At 43.6% G+C, this 19,694-nt stretch overlaps 1 protein-coding gene and 1 long non-coding RNA gene across 4 annotated transcripts in view; both read right to left on the bottom strand.

Moving 5' to 3' along the window:
* The window catches only part of LOC109689049 (uncharacterized), a 595,734-nt gene that overhangs the window by 111,440 nt on the left and 464,600 nt on the right, over nucleotides 1–19,694 (bottom strand). The window lies entirely within an intron of this gene.
* LOC141416313 (uncharacterized) lies at nucleotides 781–19,470 on the bottom strand. The gene is made up of 3 exons (XR_012441077.1): nucleotides 19,311–19,470; nucleotides 9,704–9,830; nucleotides 781–2,604 (listed from the first exon to the last, which is right to left on the bottom strand). It is a non-coding gene; the product is annotated as an uncharacterized lncRNA (long non-coding RNA).

The following is a 19,694-nucleotide window of genomic DNA, read 5'->3' as shown; positions in this document are numbered from 1 at the left end:
TTGTAGTGGCTTTTGGGAGGGGGCGCCTCAAAACAGCATGATTTCATTTTTGGTCTGAGGCATGAAACAGAAATTAGGATCCAATTATAAAAGTTTTAATAATGTAATCATGAAAAACGAAATTTACATGAGGAAGAAAACACCTAATTTTTCTTCATGATAAATGTGAATCTCAGAACTAAATGAAAAGTTTGGCAAAATTATAAACGATCTGGTCCAGGACACCGTGGAATTTTTCACCTATCTTCTTAGTAAATGAAAACATAACATTTGTTAGTCTGAACGTTGTGACAAAGTTCAAACAATTTGTATGAAGCACACACAAAAAACATGTTTAAAGAAAAAATACAGCTGGGTGTCTTTGGTTCATGCCTGAAATCCTAGCTACTCAGGAGGCAGAGATGAGGAAGATGGCAGTTTGAAACCAGCCTGGGCAAAAAGTTTGCAAGACTCTATCTTGAAAAACCCTTCCCAAAATTAGAGCTGTGGAGTGGCTCAAGGAGAAGGCCCGGTACTAAAAACAAAAATCAAAAAGTCAAATATAAAATACAGTTTTTTCAGTGCCGGGGATAGAACACAGGGCCCTATGCCTTCTACACGAGTTGTACGACCTACAGCATCCTACCCCAAAATGTCATTTTGTCCATCAAAAAGATGAAAGATACATAAAATGTAAAAAACATCCAGAATATGCCAAGGCTAGTAGCACAAAATAATTTTATTATCTGGTGTGACTAAAATAAATAGCACCTATAACACGTATACTCTATTGCCTAAATGGTACTTACACAATTATGCCACGTTTCCTTTCAAGATTCAGAATGAGAGACACACAGCCTAAAGATGTGTATATTAAAAATCAGCCACTAATACAAACAATGCATGTATAACTTTTATCATATTTCCTAACATAAGGTATTTTCTGGAGCATTCTGCAGAAATTACACAAGTGCCCTTGTCTCCCGTCTCCTCAAATCACTTAGGCTCATAGGATTTCACTACAACTGAATAGTCATGGGACGTTTAAGTTATTTAGTAAAACTGAAAAGTTTTCTTTGTCTTAGGGTGTTGCAGTGTAGCCCAAAGTACACTCAAATTTGAGATCCTTTCACTTGAGGCTCCCCAGTGCTGGGACTACAGGCACATACCACCAAGCCCAACAAAACTGACAACTTGGAGTATCTTTCACATTCACATTATTTTGATATAGTGTGCGTTCTTCTTCCATGTGGGCCAAGTGAAGACTTAGACTTCCATTCAAGAGGCTTCTTCCCATATGGTGTGCTGTTGTATCTGTGAATTCAACTTAGATGACTGCAGGCATTCCTAGATGCTTTCTACTGTCAACATAAGTCCTATGAATGTCAGGTGAGAATGAACCCTTCTCACACCCAATATTTAGGGTTTCTCCCCAGAGTCGATCCTTCCATGTGTGTAAAAGGAAGTGGAATGATTGAGGATGATCCCAAGTTACATCCATAGCATTTCTGTCCACCTTTAACCCATCATGGCATGAAATGGAACTGGGGTCAATTAAGGTTTCCCATATTGTTTACACAGACAGATCTTTTCTCCAGCGTAAGTTGTTTCTTGTACTCACCTGACAGTTTCTGCACCATTCAGCATATTACCAGGCTTTCTTTTCAGTGTGAGCTTTTCCATGTTTGTCAATGCTGCTGTAAGAACTGAAGGCTTTCACATTGCTAACACACATAGGGTTTTTCTCCTCTGTGAACTATTTCATGCCTTCCAAGGGAAGGGGAAATGAAGGCTTTCCCACACTGCTGACACACATGAAGCTTCCCTGCACTGTGAATTCTTTGATGTCTCTGAAGGCAACTGGATGCAGTAAAGGCCTTGCCACACTCCGTACATACATAGCATTTGTCTCCTATGTGAACGACTTTGTGCTATAGCAGGTAACTGGCAAAGTGAAGGCTTTCCCACATTGCTGATAGCCATAAGGTTTCTCTGCACTGTGAAATCTTTTATGTGTCTGAAGGTTTTAAGATTCAGTGAGGGCTTTGCCACACTGATTATATACGTAGGGTTTTGCTCCAGTGTGAATTCTTGTATGTCTTTGAAGATACTTGGGTAGCGTGAAGGCTTTTCCACATAGCTGAAACACATATGGTTTCTCACCAGTGTAAATTCTCTCATGACCTTGAAGGACACTGTATTTCCTGAAGGTTTTCCCACATTGCTTACATTAATTGTGTTTGTCTCTAGTGTGAATCCTTTTATGAATTTGAAGACAATGGAGATATCTGAAGGCTTTATCACATTGCTTACGTTCATAGGGTTTTCCCTCCAGTGCGAGTGCTTTCATTTTTATCGAGGCATTGGGGAGAAGGGAAAGTTTCCCTGTTCCTTGTATTTACATGGATTCTCTCCCTAATCTGGGTACTCGATTGTTTTGTGTCCATTGTGATCTCTGAGGGGCACATTTACCGGTGAGTGACCATCAAGGACTTCTCCACACACATGGCTTTCACATGGCGTTACTCCAGGAATTTTCTTACTCATACTCTCATGAGTCAGGCTGAAGGCTTCTCCCCATCGACAGCCTTCTTCATGTTCACAGAGCCTCTCTCTGCTTGACTTCTGTAACAAAAGTACAGTATGTTACAGTGTCTTTCCAAATGATTTCACATATATTCATTCACAGCACTCTTACATTTTCCTGTAGTCAGGACAACCATAGCCTTCATATCCTGTAGCGACTACCTGAAGGTGAATGGACTGAATACTCAACAGGAGGGGACACTGACAAAGTCATCAAAGGAGGTATAGTCACATGGAGTTTCTTTTCTCTGCTTTTTTTTTTTTTTTGGTGATACTGGGGTCTGAACTCAGGGCCTCATGCTTGGTAGGCAAGCGCTCTTACCACTCGAGTTACTCTGCCAGCCCATTAAAATTTTTTTTCAAGATAGGGTCTCAGGTACTATTTGCTCCTGCTAGCTTCGAATCACAATCCTCTGTATCTGTGTCTGAATAGCTAGGATTATAGGCATGAGACACTGGAGTCCAGCCTTACATACGGTTTCTTAATACTCTCTCCACATTCACTGTTTTCCAAACGTTGAGCATCTGTGTTACATTTATGTATAGCTCAAGGGTCCATCATGCACAATGCATGGATGTCTTTTGCTTTCCAGATTTTAAAACACTAGCAAATATAAAATGATACCTCTAAGATGAGCTGCAAGTGTAAGCACAAGTACTGTGGATATTCAAGCTGTATGAATACTTACACAAACATTTCAGAGAGGCAATGAATTTGGAGCTAGGCATAAATATGTATCTGTCTATCTATAGAATATACATATAGAGGAGAGAGAGAGAACAAGAGAGGGAGGGAGGGAAAGAGAAAGAGAGGGAGGGAGGGAGAGAGAGATAGAGGAAGGGAGGGAGGAGAGAGAGCTGAATGGCCACATAGAAAAAATTTGTAGTGTCTGCGATCACCAGTAAAGGCAAGTTATAATCATACAAACATGCTGTTTAATAGGTAGGCAAAACTAAATAAATTAGATTTTGAATGTTGACAAATAACACAATAGATATACATCCAAATGGGAGCCAATGGTTCACACCTGTAACGCTAGATATTCTGGAGGCAGGGAAGAAGAGGATCAATGTTTGAAGCCATCTCAGTCACACAGTTCACCAGACACTATCTCGAAAATACCCCACACAAAAGAGGGTTATCCAAGTGGCTAAAATTTTAGAGCACTTACCTAGCAAGTGTGAGAGCAAGAGTTCAAACCCCAGCACCACCACACACACTCTCAAAAAACAAAAAAACAAAGCAAAAGAAACAAAACCCAAACCCACATACATGAAAAATCTGATAAATTCAACTACTATCAAAATTTCATACTAAATCTGAATTTAACCACCTATTTATTACCACTGTGTAAAAACTTTATGTTCCCTTACCATTTGGGTACAAAAGTAAGAATAATATTTTCAACATAAAAATATAAACCTGGCTGGGCACTGTTGAGTTACTCTTGTAGTCCTAGGTACTCAGGAAGCAGAGACGTGAGGATTTGGTTTGAAGCTGCCCAAGGATATTGGAGTGGCTCAACTGGTAACAGTGCCTACTAGCAAGTTCAAGGCCTTGAGTCCAAATCCCAGTACAGAGAGAGGGAGAGAGAGAGAGAGAGAGATACTGAAACTCTACAAAGGAATCAAGGGAGAAGGTCAGGGAAGCAGCTGCTTCACCCGCAGTTCACAATGGACCCAGGCTCAGAAGTTTGAACACAAGTCTGAGCCTAGAGGCCACTGTCACTGTGCAGAGAGAGCCCAGGGTTCCTCCCAGGGAGGACGGAGGGAAACTTGACCAGGGAGGAAACTTAATTCTAGGGCCTCCCCATACCAAGGGCTCCCAAGACCATGTTCCCTCCCCAACAACGGCACACTTTGTCCTAATGGCTGGGTTCTGACCTGAGGCGCCTTGTCCTTGTCCTGCCCTCACTAGTGACACCACATATATGGTGCTTACTGAATATCAACCAATTCTCCATCTCCAATATGGTGTTCCCCAATTCAATTCTGATATCAGGGACACATAGAACACACCCTTCAACCTCTGGGCTCAGACCCACCACACTGTCCCCAGTGCAGATGCGAGGCCATAGCATGTGCTTGCTCTGGTCACCAGTCACCTTCCTGGAGTGATTGATGGAGGGGTGATGCTCTGAGAGGTGGGGCACTTACTGGTCTGCTTCTTGGGTCACAGGGCAGAGTGGAGAATGAGTGCATCTACCCAGGTATGCCTTCTCTCAGAGAATCAGCATAGGTGAAATAGGTAGTGTCAGAATTCAGTGAAACTGTTGGACATAGTCCAATGTGGTTAGCTTCTGAGTGTCAGTGTGGAAACAGCGCACACACTTGTTCCTCCTAGGTGATAGAGGACTAGGGCAGTTCCCTACCACTAGGGAGTCATAAAACTGTTATACTCCTGGTGAAAACCCATGAGGAGCTGTGAAGATTATAGAGTAGCCAGGAGCCAGTGGTTCATGCTTGTGATCCTAGGTACTCAGGAGCCTGAGATCAGGAGGACGGTGGTTCAAAGACAGCCAGACAAAGAGTTCAAGAGTCAATATCTCAAAAAACCTCAACGTAAAAGAAGGGGTTAAGAGGAAGGGGAAGGGGAGGGGAGGTGGCCCAAAAAATGTATATGCATGTGAGTAAATGTGAAAATGATATAATAATAATATAAACAGAAGGGCTGGCAGTGTGGCTGAAGTCATAGAGTGCCTACTTAGAAGGCATGAAGTGCTGCAAAAAATTGAAACTAGATCCATTTTTATCACCCTATAACAATATTGACTCAAAATGGTACAAGGATCTTAATATCGGACCCCAAACTCTAACGTTGGTACAGGAAAGGGAAGGAAATACCTTGGAATTAATAGCTACAGGCAAAAATTTTCTCAATGGAACCCCAACAGCTTAACAACTAAGAGATAGCGTAGATAAATGGGACTTCATAAAACTAAAATGCTTCTGCTCAACAAAAGACATGATCTCTAAAACTGAAGAGACCACCCACAGAGTCGGAGAAAATATTTGCCAGCTACACATCAGACAACGACTAATAAGCAGAATATACAGGGAACTCAAAAAACTAAATTCTCCCAAAATTAATGAACCAATGAAGAAATGGGCAAGTGAAAAGTGAACTAAACAGAACTTTCTCAACAGAAGAAATTCAAATGGCCAAAAAACACATGAAAAAATGCTCACCATCGCTACCAATAAAGGAAATGCAAATTAAAACCACACCAAGGTTCCACCTCACAAGGTAGAACAGTCATCATTAGCAACACCACCATCAGCAGGTGTTGGCGAGGATGCGGGGGAAAAAGGAACCCTCTTACACTGTTGGTGGGAATGTAAACTAGTACAACCACTCTGGAAAAAAATTTGGAGGCTTCTTAAAAATCTAAACATTGATCTACCATGTGATCCAGCAATACCACTCTTGGGGATATACCCAAAAGACTGTGACACAGGTTACTCCAGAGGCACCTGCATACCCATGTTTACTGCAGCACTATTCACAATAGCCAAGTTATGGAAACAGCCAAGATGCCCCACTACTGACGAATGGATTAAGAAAATGTGGTATCTATACACAATGGAGTTTTATGCAGCCATGAAGAAGAACGAAATGTTATCATTCGCAGGTAAATGGGTAGAACTGGAGAATATCATTCTGAGTGAGGTTAGCCTGGCCCAAAAGATCAAAAATCGTATGTTCTCTCTCGTATGTGGACATTAGATCAAGGGCAAACACAACAATGGGACTGGACTTTGATCACATGACAAAGCCAGAGCACACAAGGAAGGTATGAGGATAGGTAAAACACCCAAAAAACTAGATAGCGTTTGTTGCCCTCAATGCAGAGAAACTAAAGCAGATACTTAAAGCAACTGAGGCCAATAGGAGAAGGGAACCAGGAACTAGAGAAAGGTTAGATCAAGAAGAATTAACCTAGAAGGTAACACACATGCACAGGAAATCAATGCGAGTCAACTCCCTGTAGAGCTATCCTTATCTCAACTAGCAAAAACCCTTGGTCCTTCCTATTATTGCTTATACTCTCTCTTCAACAAAAGTAGGGATAAGGGCAAAATAGTTTCTGCCTGGTAGCGAGAGGTTGGGGGAACAAGGGAGGGAACGGGGGATGGGGTAAGGGAGGGGGCTGGGGGAAAGGGGGAGAAATGACCCAAACATTGTATGCATATAGGAATATAATTTTTAAAAATTGGTTTTTAAAAAAAGGCTTCCTGACATAGTATGTCCTGTGTAGCTGGGATGTGAAAGAAGATGCGTGCAGGCATCCCCACACATTACATGATGTGAGTCCCGTTACAGTGCATTCTCATGATTGCTAGTAAGGTCCTGATAGTTAACTGCTCCATATACGAAAGTTAGGCATTCTCCCCAGTGTGAATAAATACATGTTTCCTACAGCAAGTGGAAGAAATGAAGGTTCTAGCACGTGTTACATACATAGGGTTTGTCTCCAGTGTGAGCTCAGACATGTCAAAAGGTTTTTGGATCAATGAAGGGATTCCCGCATTGCTTGTTACCTATGCTTTCTCTGTAGTGAGAGTTCGTTCATGCATTTGTAGGTAATCTAATGAACTTATGATTCTTCCACATTGCTTGCATTCACAGGGTTTGTCAAGTGTGAATCGATTTTTGATATGGAAGTGTACTGATACACAAAGGCTTTCCCACACTATGCACTCATAGGGTTCTGTCCAGTATAAATTCTCTAACGTACTCGGACAGACCGAAAAACAGTGAAGGTCTCCCCCACTGGTTACATTCATATCGATTCTCTCCCACATCAGGTGTTCATGTATTCAGAACTTACTTATTGAACGGAAGGCTCTCTCACATGGCTTGCAGTCACAGGGCTTCTCTCCACTGGGAATCTTTTCATGATACTGAGAGAACTGAGACTGGCAGAGGCTTTCCCACATTGCCTACATTCCTGGGGTTTCTGTCCAGTGTGAATCTTTTATGGTACCAGCATAAACTGTGATGCACAAAGGCTTTTCCACATCCCTTGCATTCACAGGGTTTCTCTCCTGTGTGACTTCGTTCGTGTCTGTGAAGGGCACCAGCCCAACTAAAGGCCTTACTGCATCTCTTACACTTGAAAGGTCCTCCTCCAGGGTGTGTTACCATGTCTATGAAAGTCAGTGAGATCTATGAAGTGTTTCCCACGTTGCTTACACATGCACGCTTTTTCACTAGGATGAAGATCTGTGTGTATCTGAGCATAGCTAGGTCTACTGAAAGCTTCTCCACATTGTTTACAATTGGAGTTTCTCAGCACTGTGAGTCCTTACATGCTCAGAGAGGCTTTCCCGCACTCCTTACACTCGTAAGGATTCTCTATCTATTCCTCACTCTCTGATGATTCGTGTCCAGTCTGAACTGTGACAACCACATATGAAGATGGACCACCGAGGACTTCTCTCCACACAGGGCTTTCCAGTTTTACTGCAGGAGTTTTCCTGTTCCCTGTAGAATCTGTTCAACTCATGGGACTAGAAGAATTGTGTATTTTGAAAAAGATTTGCATGTCTAAAATATTGCGACGACACCCAAAACAGAAAATTACATTCTTTTTGGCAGTACTGGGGTGCCGAACGCAGGGATTTGTGCTTGCTAGGAAGGCGCTCTACCACGAGAGCCACAAAGCCACCTGTTTCGGCACTGGTTATTTTTTAGAGGTTGTATGGGGTAATACTGGAGTTTGAAATCAGGTCTCTGAACTTTCAAGAAAGTTGTTCCACTGGAGTTGATTATTTTTGAAATATTCTTCTCGTTTCTTTTTTTTTTTTTTTCTTGTTTTGCAGCACTGGAGCTTGAACTCGGTCTACACATTGAGCCACTCTATCAGCCCCTTTTTTGTGATGGGTTTTTAAAGATAGGGTCTCATGAACGATTTGCCTGGGCTGGCTTCAAACTGCGATCCTACTGATCTCTGCCTCCTGAGTAGCTGGGATTACAGGCATGAGCTGCAGGCACACAGCTGAGATACTGTCTATCTTTATGCCCACCAGCCTGGACTGCAACACTCCTCTATGTGATTCCCACGGATGCATATGTGAGCCACTTGTGGAGCCTCGGGTTGAGAGGTGGGGGTCACACAAATTTTGTCCAGGCTGACCTCAGAAAGCACTCCTCCTATCTTTAGCTCCCAGATAGTAAGATTACAGGCTTGAGCCCTGGTGCCCAGCTGCAAAATTCACTTTTGTATTGTACATAGTTTATATGCAAACTGTGAAGTAAAGTCAAACCTCCACAATTTTGTGAATGTAACAAAATTTGTGTACACTGAACCAACAGCTTGTTGCATGTTGCCACTGTTCACTAGTTGAACAGTTTAGGCTTTGTATCTTTCTATAGTTCATGTTTAACCTGTATGTAGTGCGAAAGGAAATTTTCTGAGATTAAGTCAATTTGAAGGTGGATTTTTTAATCATTGGTTCCCTTTTAAAATTTCTTGGCATTACTACAGTATACTACAGGCACACTGCTTAATTTGTTGAGTGGAAAAAACCTTAGCTTTCTCCTGCAGCTTTGATAATCACCGCCAATGCTTTTGTCTTTCTCTTTTTTTCCCTAAAATGGTGACAGAAAAAAGATCACTACTAAAGATCTATCAGATTTTAGGCAGTTTACCATTATATAATGAGGCCATGCTTCTGGGTACACTCACCAAATTTTCTTTCTTATTCATTTTTGGGTGTTTTTCTTTTTCTTTTTTTCCTGGTGCAATGGTCGTTAAACTCGGGGATTTGGGCATGGTAGATGGGAGCTCTACTACTTGATTCACTCTGTCAGCACTTTTTGTTCGTTGTTTTTGACTATGTGTGACGGGATGGTGATCCTTCTATTTATGCTTCCCCTCATACCTAGGATGTCAGGAGCTCACCGGGGTATCCATTCAATGGTAGATATGGGGTCTGGAAAACTTCTTGCTGAGGGCAATCTCAAACTGCAATCCTCCTGATCTCTACCTCCCAAGTAGCTAGGCGTACAGGCTTGGGACATCACGCATAACCAAATTTTCCCTTTTCTACTTTCCAAACCATGGAGCAGCACAGATGTCCACAAACCACTGGTTCTTTCATGGACTCATTAAAGGAACTCTGTCACCCTTACCTAGAGCACCCAGGTTCCTCAAGGTTTCCCGCATCACATCTCTGTAGAGATTCTTCCGTGAAGGATCCAGCAAGGCCTGCTCCTCCACGGTGAAGTTCGCAGCTACATCCTCAAAGGTCACCAACTGCTAAAATATCCCACAAATTTCCAGGAGGAAGAATGAGTCACAGCACTAGAAATCTATATTGAATTCATAAGCAGTTTACGTAATGTGCTTTTCCTTAAAGGTTCACTCCATGTCTGCTCACCACACTCTCACCCTTCATCCAAACTCACACCGTGTCTCACAGCAATTCTGATACTACATTAGAACTGTGTGGTGAAGCAACAGCACAGCAGGATCACCCCAACCTCTGTGCACTGGTCTGCAGCACCTCTCATGACAAGGTCCTACTTTGAGCAGAGAGCATTAACAGCAGCCATCCTGAGAGGAATTCTCATGAATGCCTGAGGACAACGCTCAACCCTTGCCAGTACATATATTGTATCTACATAGGAGTGGACGTCACCGTCCTGACAAGAGGGCTCAGTGTTTCAAAGTTTCTGTGAGTAATGTGCTTCTTGTTTAACTCTCAAAGGCTTGCAGGTTTCTGACATGTTCAATAGAGAGAGCCCAACTGATCGACTCAAAATACACACTGGACAATGATCTTCTAATGAGCTTGTCTGATAATATTTAACACAGCTTTTTCACAGTGGGGTTTGACTCAGGTCTCATGCTTGCTAGGCAGGTGCTGTACCACTTGAGTCATTCCACCAACGCTTTTTCTTGTGTTGGGTATTTTGGAGCTAGGGTCTCACACACTATTTTCCCAGGCTGGCTACAAATCACAGTTCTCTTGATGTCTCCCTCCTGAGTGATTACAGGCATGAGCCACTACCACTTGGCTTTACATAACACATTTTGTCACAACTGTGTTTTCATTTTTATACTTATTCTTGTTATTTTGTCACAACTTTTACTTATAAATAAGTGGATTTGAAATTAAAAGACCACCACCATTTATATGGCCCAAACATAAGAAGATAAGGAGGAAAGGGAGTTATGTTTCATATAAGATGTAAAACCACCTATGAAACATGCACAATGACAGAGGTAACCAATACAAGGAAGACACAGCATATAGAAATGCTGTTTAATAAGACAAAAATAAATCATTGCAAGTGTGGGCAACTCACTTGATAAACAGACTTGTGAATGGTAAGATGATAAATACATACACTTTCATACTTTCCATACAAATTTTGATTTTACCCATTACCCACACAAGAGCTTTTTCCCATTCTGTAATAAAAATCTGTTATGCATTAGCATCATCAAGCATGTACACAGAGAGAGAAAGAGAGAGAGAGAGAGAGAGAGAGAGAGAGAGAGAGAGAGAGAGAGATAGTTGAAGCAACAAAACAAAACTACCTGGTGAAATGAGGGAGTGACCCATGTGAGCACAGCATGACACACCATATGTGCAAGAAAGAAATACAGCACACCAAACCCTTTCTGCAGAACCTAACGCTACACGTATGGTAGTAGTAAGTCTCAAAACTCAAGAGGGAAACCAAGTAAAACTCCGTGACAGACACAGGGTAAAAGAATAAACCATGTTCCATAACCCATCCTTGGTCACCTCTGGGTGCACAGCAGGAAGAGAGAACACAACCCACAAGGTCACTGTGGCCTACATATTCCTCTGCATGTGACCCCACTGTGTTTATATTTTCATTTAAATGGACTATGAAAGAATTTGTTTCCAATGTTCTCTGTGCTTCCAAGGACCTCTTCATTCGATTCAATGAGATTCCAACCAAGAAATTCTCCATCTTACACCCAAGTTATCCAGAAAATTATTATTGCTTTTGTAAACAAGGTCTTTGATGTGTCCCCCGGGCTGTCCTGCAAATTGAAATCATCTTGTCTCAACCTCTCTAGTGCTGGGACTACAGGTGTGCACCACCATGCCAGGTAGCCTTCCCAATGGCCCTAGACACCTTAGGGCCATTGGGCAGGGAAGAAGGGGAATGCACAGTGTCAGCCTGCAACATATTGGCTGGCGATGACAAACATCCCCTAAGTGGAGCAGCAGTGCACAGAGACACAACCAGCTCTCCTTCAACCAGGAAATAAGACTCATAAAATCCACTAGAGACAAAGCCTCATAGGCTCAGCCTTTCTGAGACCTCTCTCTTGTGCACGGAAGCTTTTCTACTCTTTCCCTCTCTGCTTATATAAAACTCAGTTTTTCCTCCTGCTTACATAAAACTCTGCTCTTTTCCTCACCCTGTTGTCTGTGACTTTCTCTGACTCCGGAAGACAACGTTCGCTGCTACCTCAGCACATCTGAGACCAGACCACTGCATCGATAGCATCCATGGACAGTTATTGCTCAAATTCAAATGCCTGTGACAAACGGAAGTGCTGATAAGAACAGTCCTGCTGGAATCACAGGCAGTATGGGCTGTCCCCAGCAAACAAGCCCATATGTCTGCACCATCGCTCAGGCAGTCCTGTCCACGACAGAGGCTCACAGAGTGAGGTTCTCCTTCTCAACAGTCCTTTGGTATTCTGCTTTCCATAGTATTTGCAAGATGCCACTGTTGCCCTTCTGTGCACACCAGTTTCTTTCTTACGTGGAATCTCGAGAATTGAAATTAACTTTTACTGTGGGGTCTACAACATTTTTGCATATACCACTTTTATACTGCCTTTGCCATGGTCTTACACGGACGGCACGTGAAAGACACAACAGGACCGCACACTAGGGCACCAGTGGCTCGCACGTGTAATCCTAGCTAACGGGAGGTTGATTTCCAGAGGGTCACAATTTGAGGCCGTCCCAGGCAAACAATTCTAGAGACCCTATCCCTAAAATGACCACAGCAAAATGGATGAAAGATGTGTCTCAAGCAATAAAGACCCTGATTGGCAAGTGTGAATACCTGAGTTCAAACCTCAGTCCCACCCACACCCCCAAAAAATGAATGCAAAACTCAAGAAGATCTCAGAAAATGCACAGAAAGGCTGAGATAACTAATGGTAAATTGGTAACGTTCAAAATTGGTAAATTCTGGTTTTGGCAGTACGTGGGTTTGAACTCAGAGCCTCCAGTTTTCTAGGCAGGTGCTCCACCACTTGAGTCACACCTCCAGCTATTTTTTCTTTAGGTACTGTTCAGATAGGGTCTCGTGTTCATGCCCAAGCTGGCCTGGAACGTGATCCATCTGTTTATGTTTCCCATGGAGCTGGGATGACTGGGCCCAGCTATTGGATGAGATGGAATCTCTCACACTGTTCATCCAGAATGGCCTTCAACAGTGATCTTGATCTTCACCTGAGTAACTAAGATTACAGACAGCAACCACCACAATGGCAATTTCTTTTTTGGCAGTATGTGCTCTGAACTCAGGCCTTCATGCTTGCTACACAGGTGCTCTTACCGCTTGACCCACATGGCCAGCCCTCTGCTGAATAGTGTTAAAGAAAATTTTACTATTGTAATTGAACTGGGGATTAATTTGGTCACACGGGAATTACATGTTTTTTTCTGAATAAACGATATTTATACTTTAAGTTCATTATCCCACGCAGGCTTTCTCATTTCTCCACTTCCGACTTGCATAATTACAATGGCAAACATACAATGTGCATGCACTCATGAGGTAGCTTTCCCATCTCTAAAAACCAGGTTGGCTGGTGGAATGGTTCACACGGTGGAGCACCTACCTTCCGAGTGTGAGGCCCCGAGTTAAAACCCCAGCACTGCCAAAAGAAATCAACAAATAAAAAAAAAATGACTTATTTTTACCATATACCCAGAATATCATATTCACACCTGTCCTCTTACACTGACTGTGATATTAAAAGCTGACTAGCAGAGCTGGAGGCCTGGCTCAAGTGGTAGAGCACCTGCCTACCCGAGCGTGAAGCCCTGAGCTGCTCAACCCTCAGTCCTACAATAAAAAAATAAAAATAAAAAATAACAGAAACACCTGAGTAATAGATGTCACAATAGAAAAACTGCATAAAAACACAAATCACAGAGCCCAAGACATGTGCTGACACTGCGACATCACAGAGAGTCGTCACTATGAGGATGTGATCTGGGGCAAGATGTGGGCTCCTTGAGCTTGACTTTTAATCCTCCCGCCCCCGTCACCTTCCTTTTGGGGTACTGAGAGTGAGCACTTGTGCTACACCCCCATCCCTGTCCTTGACTATCATGCTGTGTAAGAGGGGAGGAAAAATTGAAGGGAAAGGCAGAAAGAAGTGACAGGGATACTAACCATTATGAGACCGTTAGAATGTCTATCAACAGTGTGAAGAAAACAACACATAAATGAAGAAATGGACTGAGTGGAATTTCTTTGTTCCCTAACGAAACCTGGAGCTACTACTTTTCTACCATGTTCCATAACATGCAAACTCATGAAACTGACACTGTGGACAGCAAAGTGGACTTTGTGGATCACTGGAACACAATGCTGTGAGCTAGCCTCATAGACACTGAAATTTTCCCCTGTTGAGGATAAACATATACCTCCTTCTCCGCTAAGTGAGGATGCCACCCAAAATGTTAAGCTCTGTCTGCTGCTAACTTCTTTTTGTACTCAGATAAGTGACCTTGATACTCCCAGGTAACTGTGATGTTTCCCGGGGAGAATTCCCAGTGGGTTTGCTCAGCAGTCACTCCACCCACAGGAATCACCCATCCTGGGCTAACACTGCACACACGACCAAAACCCTCCCTCAAACTGGCAGCCAGTACACATTGCGTCACTCACTCTATACACAGCACAATAATGTGACCATGCATAAAGGTGTGCAACACAGACATGTCACAATGTAAGGAAGAGCCTCTAGTTCCAAATTCTCACATCTGAACATCACACACACATTGAAGCATTCGACCACTGAAAACTGATGTGCTGAGCACAGAGAGGTTGCTGAAAGAATATGCTTTTCTACTACAGTGAAGAACTTAGACTTAAGGTAGACATGTTGTATTTCCACATGTCTAAGTAAAATTGCACTAGGCCTATACTGTATCTCTATAGACACTCACGATGGACAAAGCCGCAGGCAGGGCAGTCTGCAGTGCCCCAGCTGTCCCCATCCGCACACAAGCAGCTGCTGACACATGGCTGAAGAGGCACAGGATATAGCCACAGATGTGATCAGTGAGGACATTCTCACCAATTGCACAGTGACTTTCCATAAAGGTGGTGCACACACACCCCAGCTTCTATAGTGTCACCTTCTACACGGACTTTTTCCTGTCTTCATTTCCATCTGATGAACACAATCACAGAAGACCAAGCATTTGTCCACCATCACGTGTTTCTCACAAATGTTTTGGCACCATCATTTTGAGAATTAGTTTTTTCCCACTTCTGTGTCTGGAGTAGAGAGCCTGGATTATTTGTCATTTGTAGCCTACATAGGTGGTGTGTGAGGACACTCAAAAGTTATATAGAAGTTCTACTTTCCAAGTGACCAAGGATTGCATCAACAGGGATACTGTCTCTGTCCCTTCTTAGGCTTGTACTTTAACAAGAAGTTGACCTAAACATACTGCTCTCCTACACTCAGATTGAAAGAGAAGTGTTCCTTTGCCAGCTGTGTAACTAAATGAAGTTAGACATTTTAACTGACATAAGGACAATTCACAAAGTATAATGGTGCCAAGTAGGAGTTTTCACAGTTAAGATGATAGGAGTCAGTGTTCCCTGGCATGTGGTGGGTACCCTCGGTGTGGCTACCACTCACTCTCAAGACGGCTTGGGTGTGGACTGTGATCTAGGCTCTTGGGTCTTCTGAGGCTGGTGCCAGAGTTCAGGCAACAGGCACCTGCCAGCAGCAGAGAACAGAACCTCTAGCTGGACTCTACCAAGGAAGCTTCGCTAATCTGCACAGCTGAAGTGTTCTACCTCGACATCGCTATGTCCACATGGTCGTAACATCACCTCACAGGCAAAAATAGGAGCAAACTAGAGTTTGCCTCACATTCACAGCAAGGCTAAGTCTTTTGAAAAAGTGTGTCCCACGGCTCTGATGGCAGCTAGTGCTCCTTGGTGACAAGGAAAGACATCCTATTCATATATCTTAAAATTGACAAAACACATTCTGAGTAAAAACAAATGAACAGAGCTCCCCCTCATTAATGTGATTGCCACTTCATTATTTCAGCCTTCCAGGTAAAAACTGTTACGATTATCAAAGATAGAATTTCATTCCCCCCAGTGCATCCAATGGTCAGTAGCAATCAATTCCCCTAAAGCAAACACTAGTCTTGGCCATGTGGCTCAGTGCCTAGCTCATGAATTACATCACTCTTGTAATGTGTGCAAGGCCCTGGGTACAATCACCAGCACAAGAAAACCAAAAGTAACAACCTCCACGACTTCTGTAAGAAAGTTTACTCAGAATGCTCTCACTGCTAAAGCAATCATTTACAGTCTGTGGACATATTTTCTGCTACGATTCAATACTCAATTTAACAAAAAATACAGTCCTAGTGGATTTTGGAAGGGACCCCTCAAAACAGCACGATTTAAATTTTATACAGTTTGGAGGGATTTAAGGAATTTTATACACATGCTTGAGAGGTGACATCTTGGTGTCACTGACTTCTTCTGAGGGGTATGTAACTCTCCTCATTCCTTTGACATAGCTCAATAAAATTTTTAAGTTTCCCCATTAGTATGATGAAAGAGCCTATGTAAGTTTTTTCTTCATTTGCATTGGCAGACCTGGGGGTTGAACTCAAGGTAGGTAAGTGCTCTACCACTTGAACCACACCCCTGGATCTTTTCATTATTTTTCAGATAGGATCTGCTACTTAGTCCAAGCTTGTTTCAAACTGCCATCTTCCCATCTCTGCCTCCCATTTGGTTGGGATTACAGGCTTATACCACTACACCTATTTAAATTTTATTTTTTATTTAGTGGGACTAGGATTTGAACTCAGGGCTTCATGCTTGCAAAGCTGGTGCTCTACTGCTTGAGCCGTAACTCCAGTCCACTTTGCTCTCATTATTTTGGAGTTCTAGGTCACTATTGACAAATTTTAAAATATTAACATTAATGTAGGTAAAGACAACAAAGCAGAAGAGAAATTATCTACAATACATACAATGATGAAAGGATTACTGTACAGAGTAAAAATGAAAAAAATGGGGAAACAAGCAAAATGTATTAATTAGAAAATAAAACACACTATGTGAAGAAAGACCCAGCACATAGTAATGAAGAGACGAGTAAATGTCGAGTAGATCTCATTTCATACCTATGAAACGACACAATTGAGCCCATAAGATAGTACCAAGTGTTGATGGCCACAGCAAACTGACAGCTATGCAGGAAAAGAGATCAACAGCTGCCTTGCTATTTCCTGAAAGTTGAAATTGACCACAACCTAGAACCCAAACTGTATTGTGCTGTGGCACTTGGAGAAAGATAGAAAAGTGACAGAAGCAATTTTTAACACAAGAATAAAAAAGTCAACACACAAAAAACCAAGTACAGAACCACCAGGGATGAGAAACTGTTCCTAGCTCAGAAAAAGAAATACAAACTCTGAGCAGATCCACAACTAATAAGACTGATGCAAGAACTAAAAAGCCCCCTCCCCAGCCAAAACAAGGCACCCAGATAGCTGGTTCAGAGGACTGAAATCAACACCACCTAAAGCAAAATGAACACCACCCCACTACTAAATCTGCTCCAGAAACCAGAGACAAGGGAAGAGTCAATCTGAGGCCAAATTTATGCTGACAGCAAAGATGGACACCAGCACAATTACAGCCGATGTCCCTTGCGAATGCAGGTGCACATATCCACAAATAAATACCTGCACCAGGGCACAGTAATCAAAAGGCAGTGGAGCGGGCAGAGAGACAGAGACATAAATGCCACAACAGACCAACACGCCCAGATTCCTAAATGAACATGGCAGAGCAGTTTTGGACAGGAGGATAAAAATCACTCAATGAGAAAAGTGCCATCTATTTTTTTAAAAAGGTTCAGAAAACTGGAAAAGTCATAACCACAGGGAAGAAAATGAAATGGAACCCTCACCTTACTCTAAATAAAAAAATAAAAGTGCTGGAATGTAGTTGTATCCCAGCACAAAATGAAGAAAGATGAGAGAAGGAAGAGGATTTGTAAATAAAAAAGAATGGGGCAAAGACCTAGAGGTACAAGCTGAACCTACCCACCCAGCTATTAAAATACAGATTACGGGAGGCTAAGGAGAGACATACTTTAGAAATGATGGTGTTTCAAAGAACCCCTGCTGTTAGGCCTTAGCTCAGTGGTAGAACACTTGCCTATCACGCACAGGTTGAAACACAATAGAAATGAAGTACCAGGAACATACCGGGGAACTCAGGACACCCTGTGCAGGACAAGGACACAACACATCGCAGACCAGAACTAAGACGTTCTGCAGGAAGCAAAGGCCAAAGCAGACTTTTAACCATCTGGGCTCAATGTTAAAGGGAGAGCATGCAAAGCCTGGAAGATGTGAGGATCTGCCTGTTTCCTCTTGCTCTTTCTTAGCTCTTAACATTGGGGGGGAAAAAAAACAGCCCTGTCAAAACACTGGCTGCATATAAGTGACACGAATGGAGACTTCAGTAACTACACTCCCAGAGGAACATGCCGCCTGCAAACATTATCTAGAAAATTCACAAAGAAAACACACCACTACCGCCTTTCAGAGGAACAGAACGGCGGGGGTGCAACTGGTGAAGGGCCTGCCTTACAAGCATGAAGCCCTGAGTTCAAGGCCAACACTGCAAGAAAAAACTGAGCCCTACAGTTCTGGAGTACCCTCAGCACAATATTCGAATGCCCATTCCTTTTCTTCTGGGAGGGGAGGGAACTGGGCCTTCAATCAGGACCCCACACTTGCTAGGCAGGTGCTCTACCACGTAAGCCAGGCCTGCAGCCACTTATGCTTCAGGATTTCCCAACAGGACTTTCTGGTTTTGCCCTGGCAGGCCTGGCCATCACCGCAGTAGTTGCTCCTCCCTTGGAGCAGGGGTGACACGTGTGCCACCACTCAGCTGAATGGTCGACCCAGGGTTTGCGCTGTGCTGGCCTCAGACCTACATCTTCCTTTTGGTGCCTCCTGAGCACCTGGGATTACAGACATGACCTACAGTGCCGGCCTTGAAAGCACACGTTTAAATGAGAGAGAAAATGAACTGCATAAAATTTGAAGAGCCCCACAGGAAAAATTCTCAGTGTCAGAGCATCGGTAAGGCAGGCTAGACTCACACAGAGAGGCTGTCTGCCACACGGGCCAAACTAAATAACCCAGATACCAGCTGTTGACAAATCAACAACAAACACACACGGAGCCAGGCTCAGGTGGTTCACACCTGTGTCAGAGGGGAGACGCGGGGCTGCGGGCGCGGAGGGACGGGGGCTCCGGCGGGGACAAGGGACAGGAACTTGGGGTCCCGGCTGCGGCCCCGCCCCGCCCGGGGACCGAGGCGACGAGCGGAGCGGCGCCGGCGGCGACTCTGTCGCAGACTCCGGGACTCACGCGGGGCCCAGTCGCTCTCAACCCCTCCTCGCCCGTGTCACAAACCCGTCCACGCTCACCATTCCTGCCTGCCGGGTGTCCTGCTGTCCACTCCTGCTCCTGGGGTCAGCGTCACACAGCGACAGGAGCTGAGCAAGCCCACACCTCACAACTGCCAGCTCAGTGACGCAACAATGGCGGCCCAAGAGAGGAAGCGTCCGCCATGTGGGCGGGCCTTTCCCCGCTAGCGCTCCTGATTGGGCCGCTTCTTTGGCTCTGATTGGCTATTGCTCTTGTCATAGTCCTGAGTGACAGGAGAACCGATTCTTACCTGGTCAGGAGGAGGGCAAATGACAAGTTCATCCACAGCTGTTCCAGCACGGGGTTCAACTGGGAGCTGACCTGGCCCAGCCTGGGGAAAGTGCGTTGAATGACACCTGGCTCCTGGTTCCTGAGAGCGGCCA

This window comes from Castor canadensis, chromosome 14 (genome assembly GCF_047511655.1).
Source record: "Castor canadensis chromosome 14, mCasCan1.hap1v2, whole genome shotgun sequence".
In the NCBI taxonomy this organism is placed as follows: Eukaryota; Metazoa; Chordata; class Mammalia; order Rodentia; family Castoridae; genus Castor; species Castor canadensis.
This window is presented reverse-complemented; position numbering and strand designations above follow the sequence as displayed.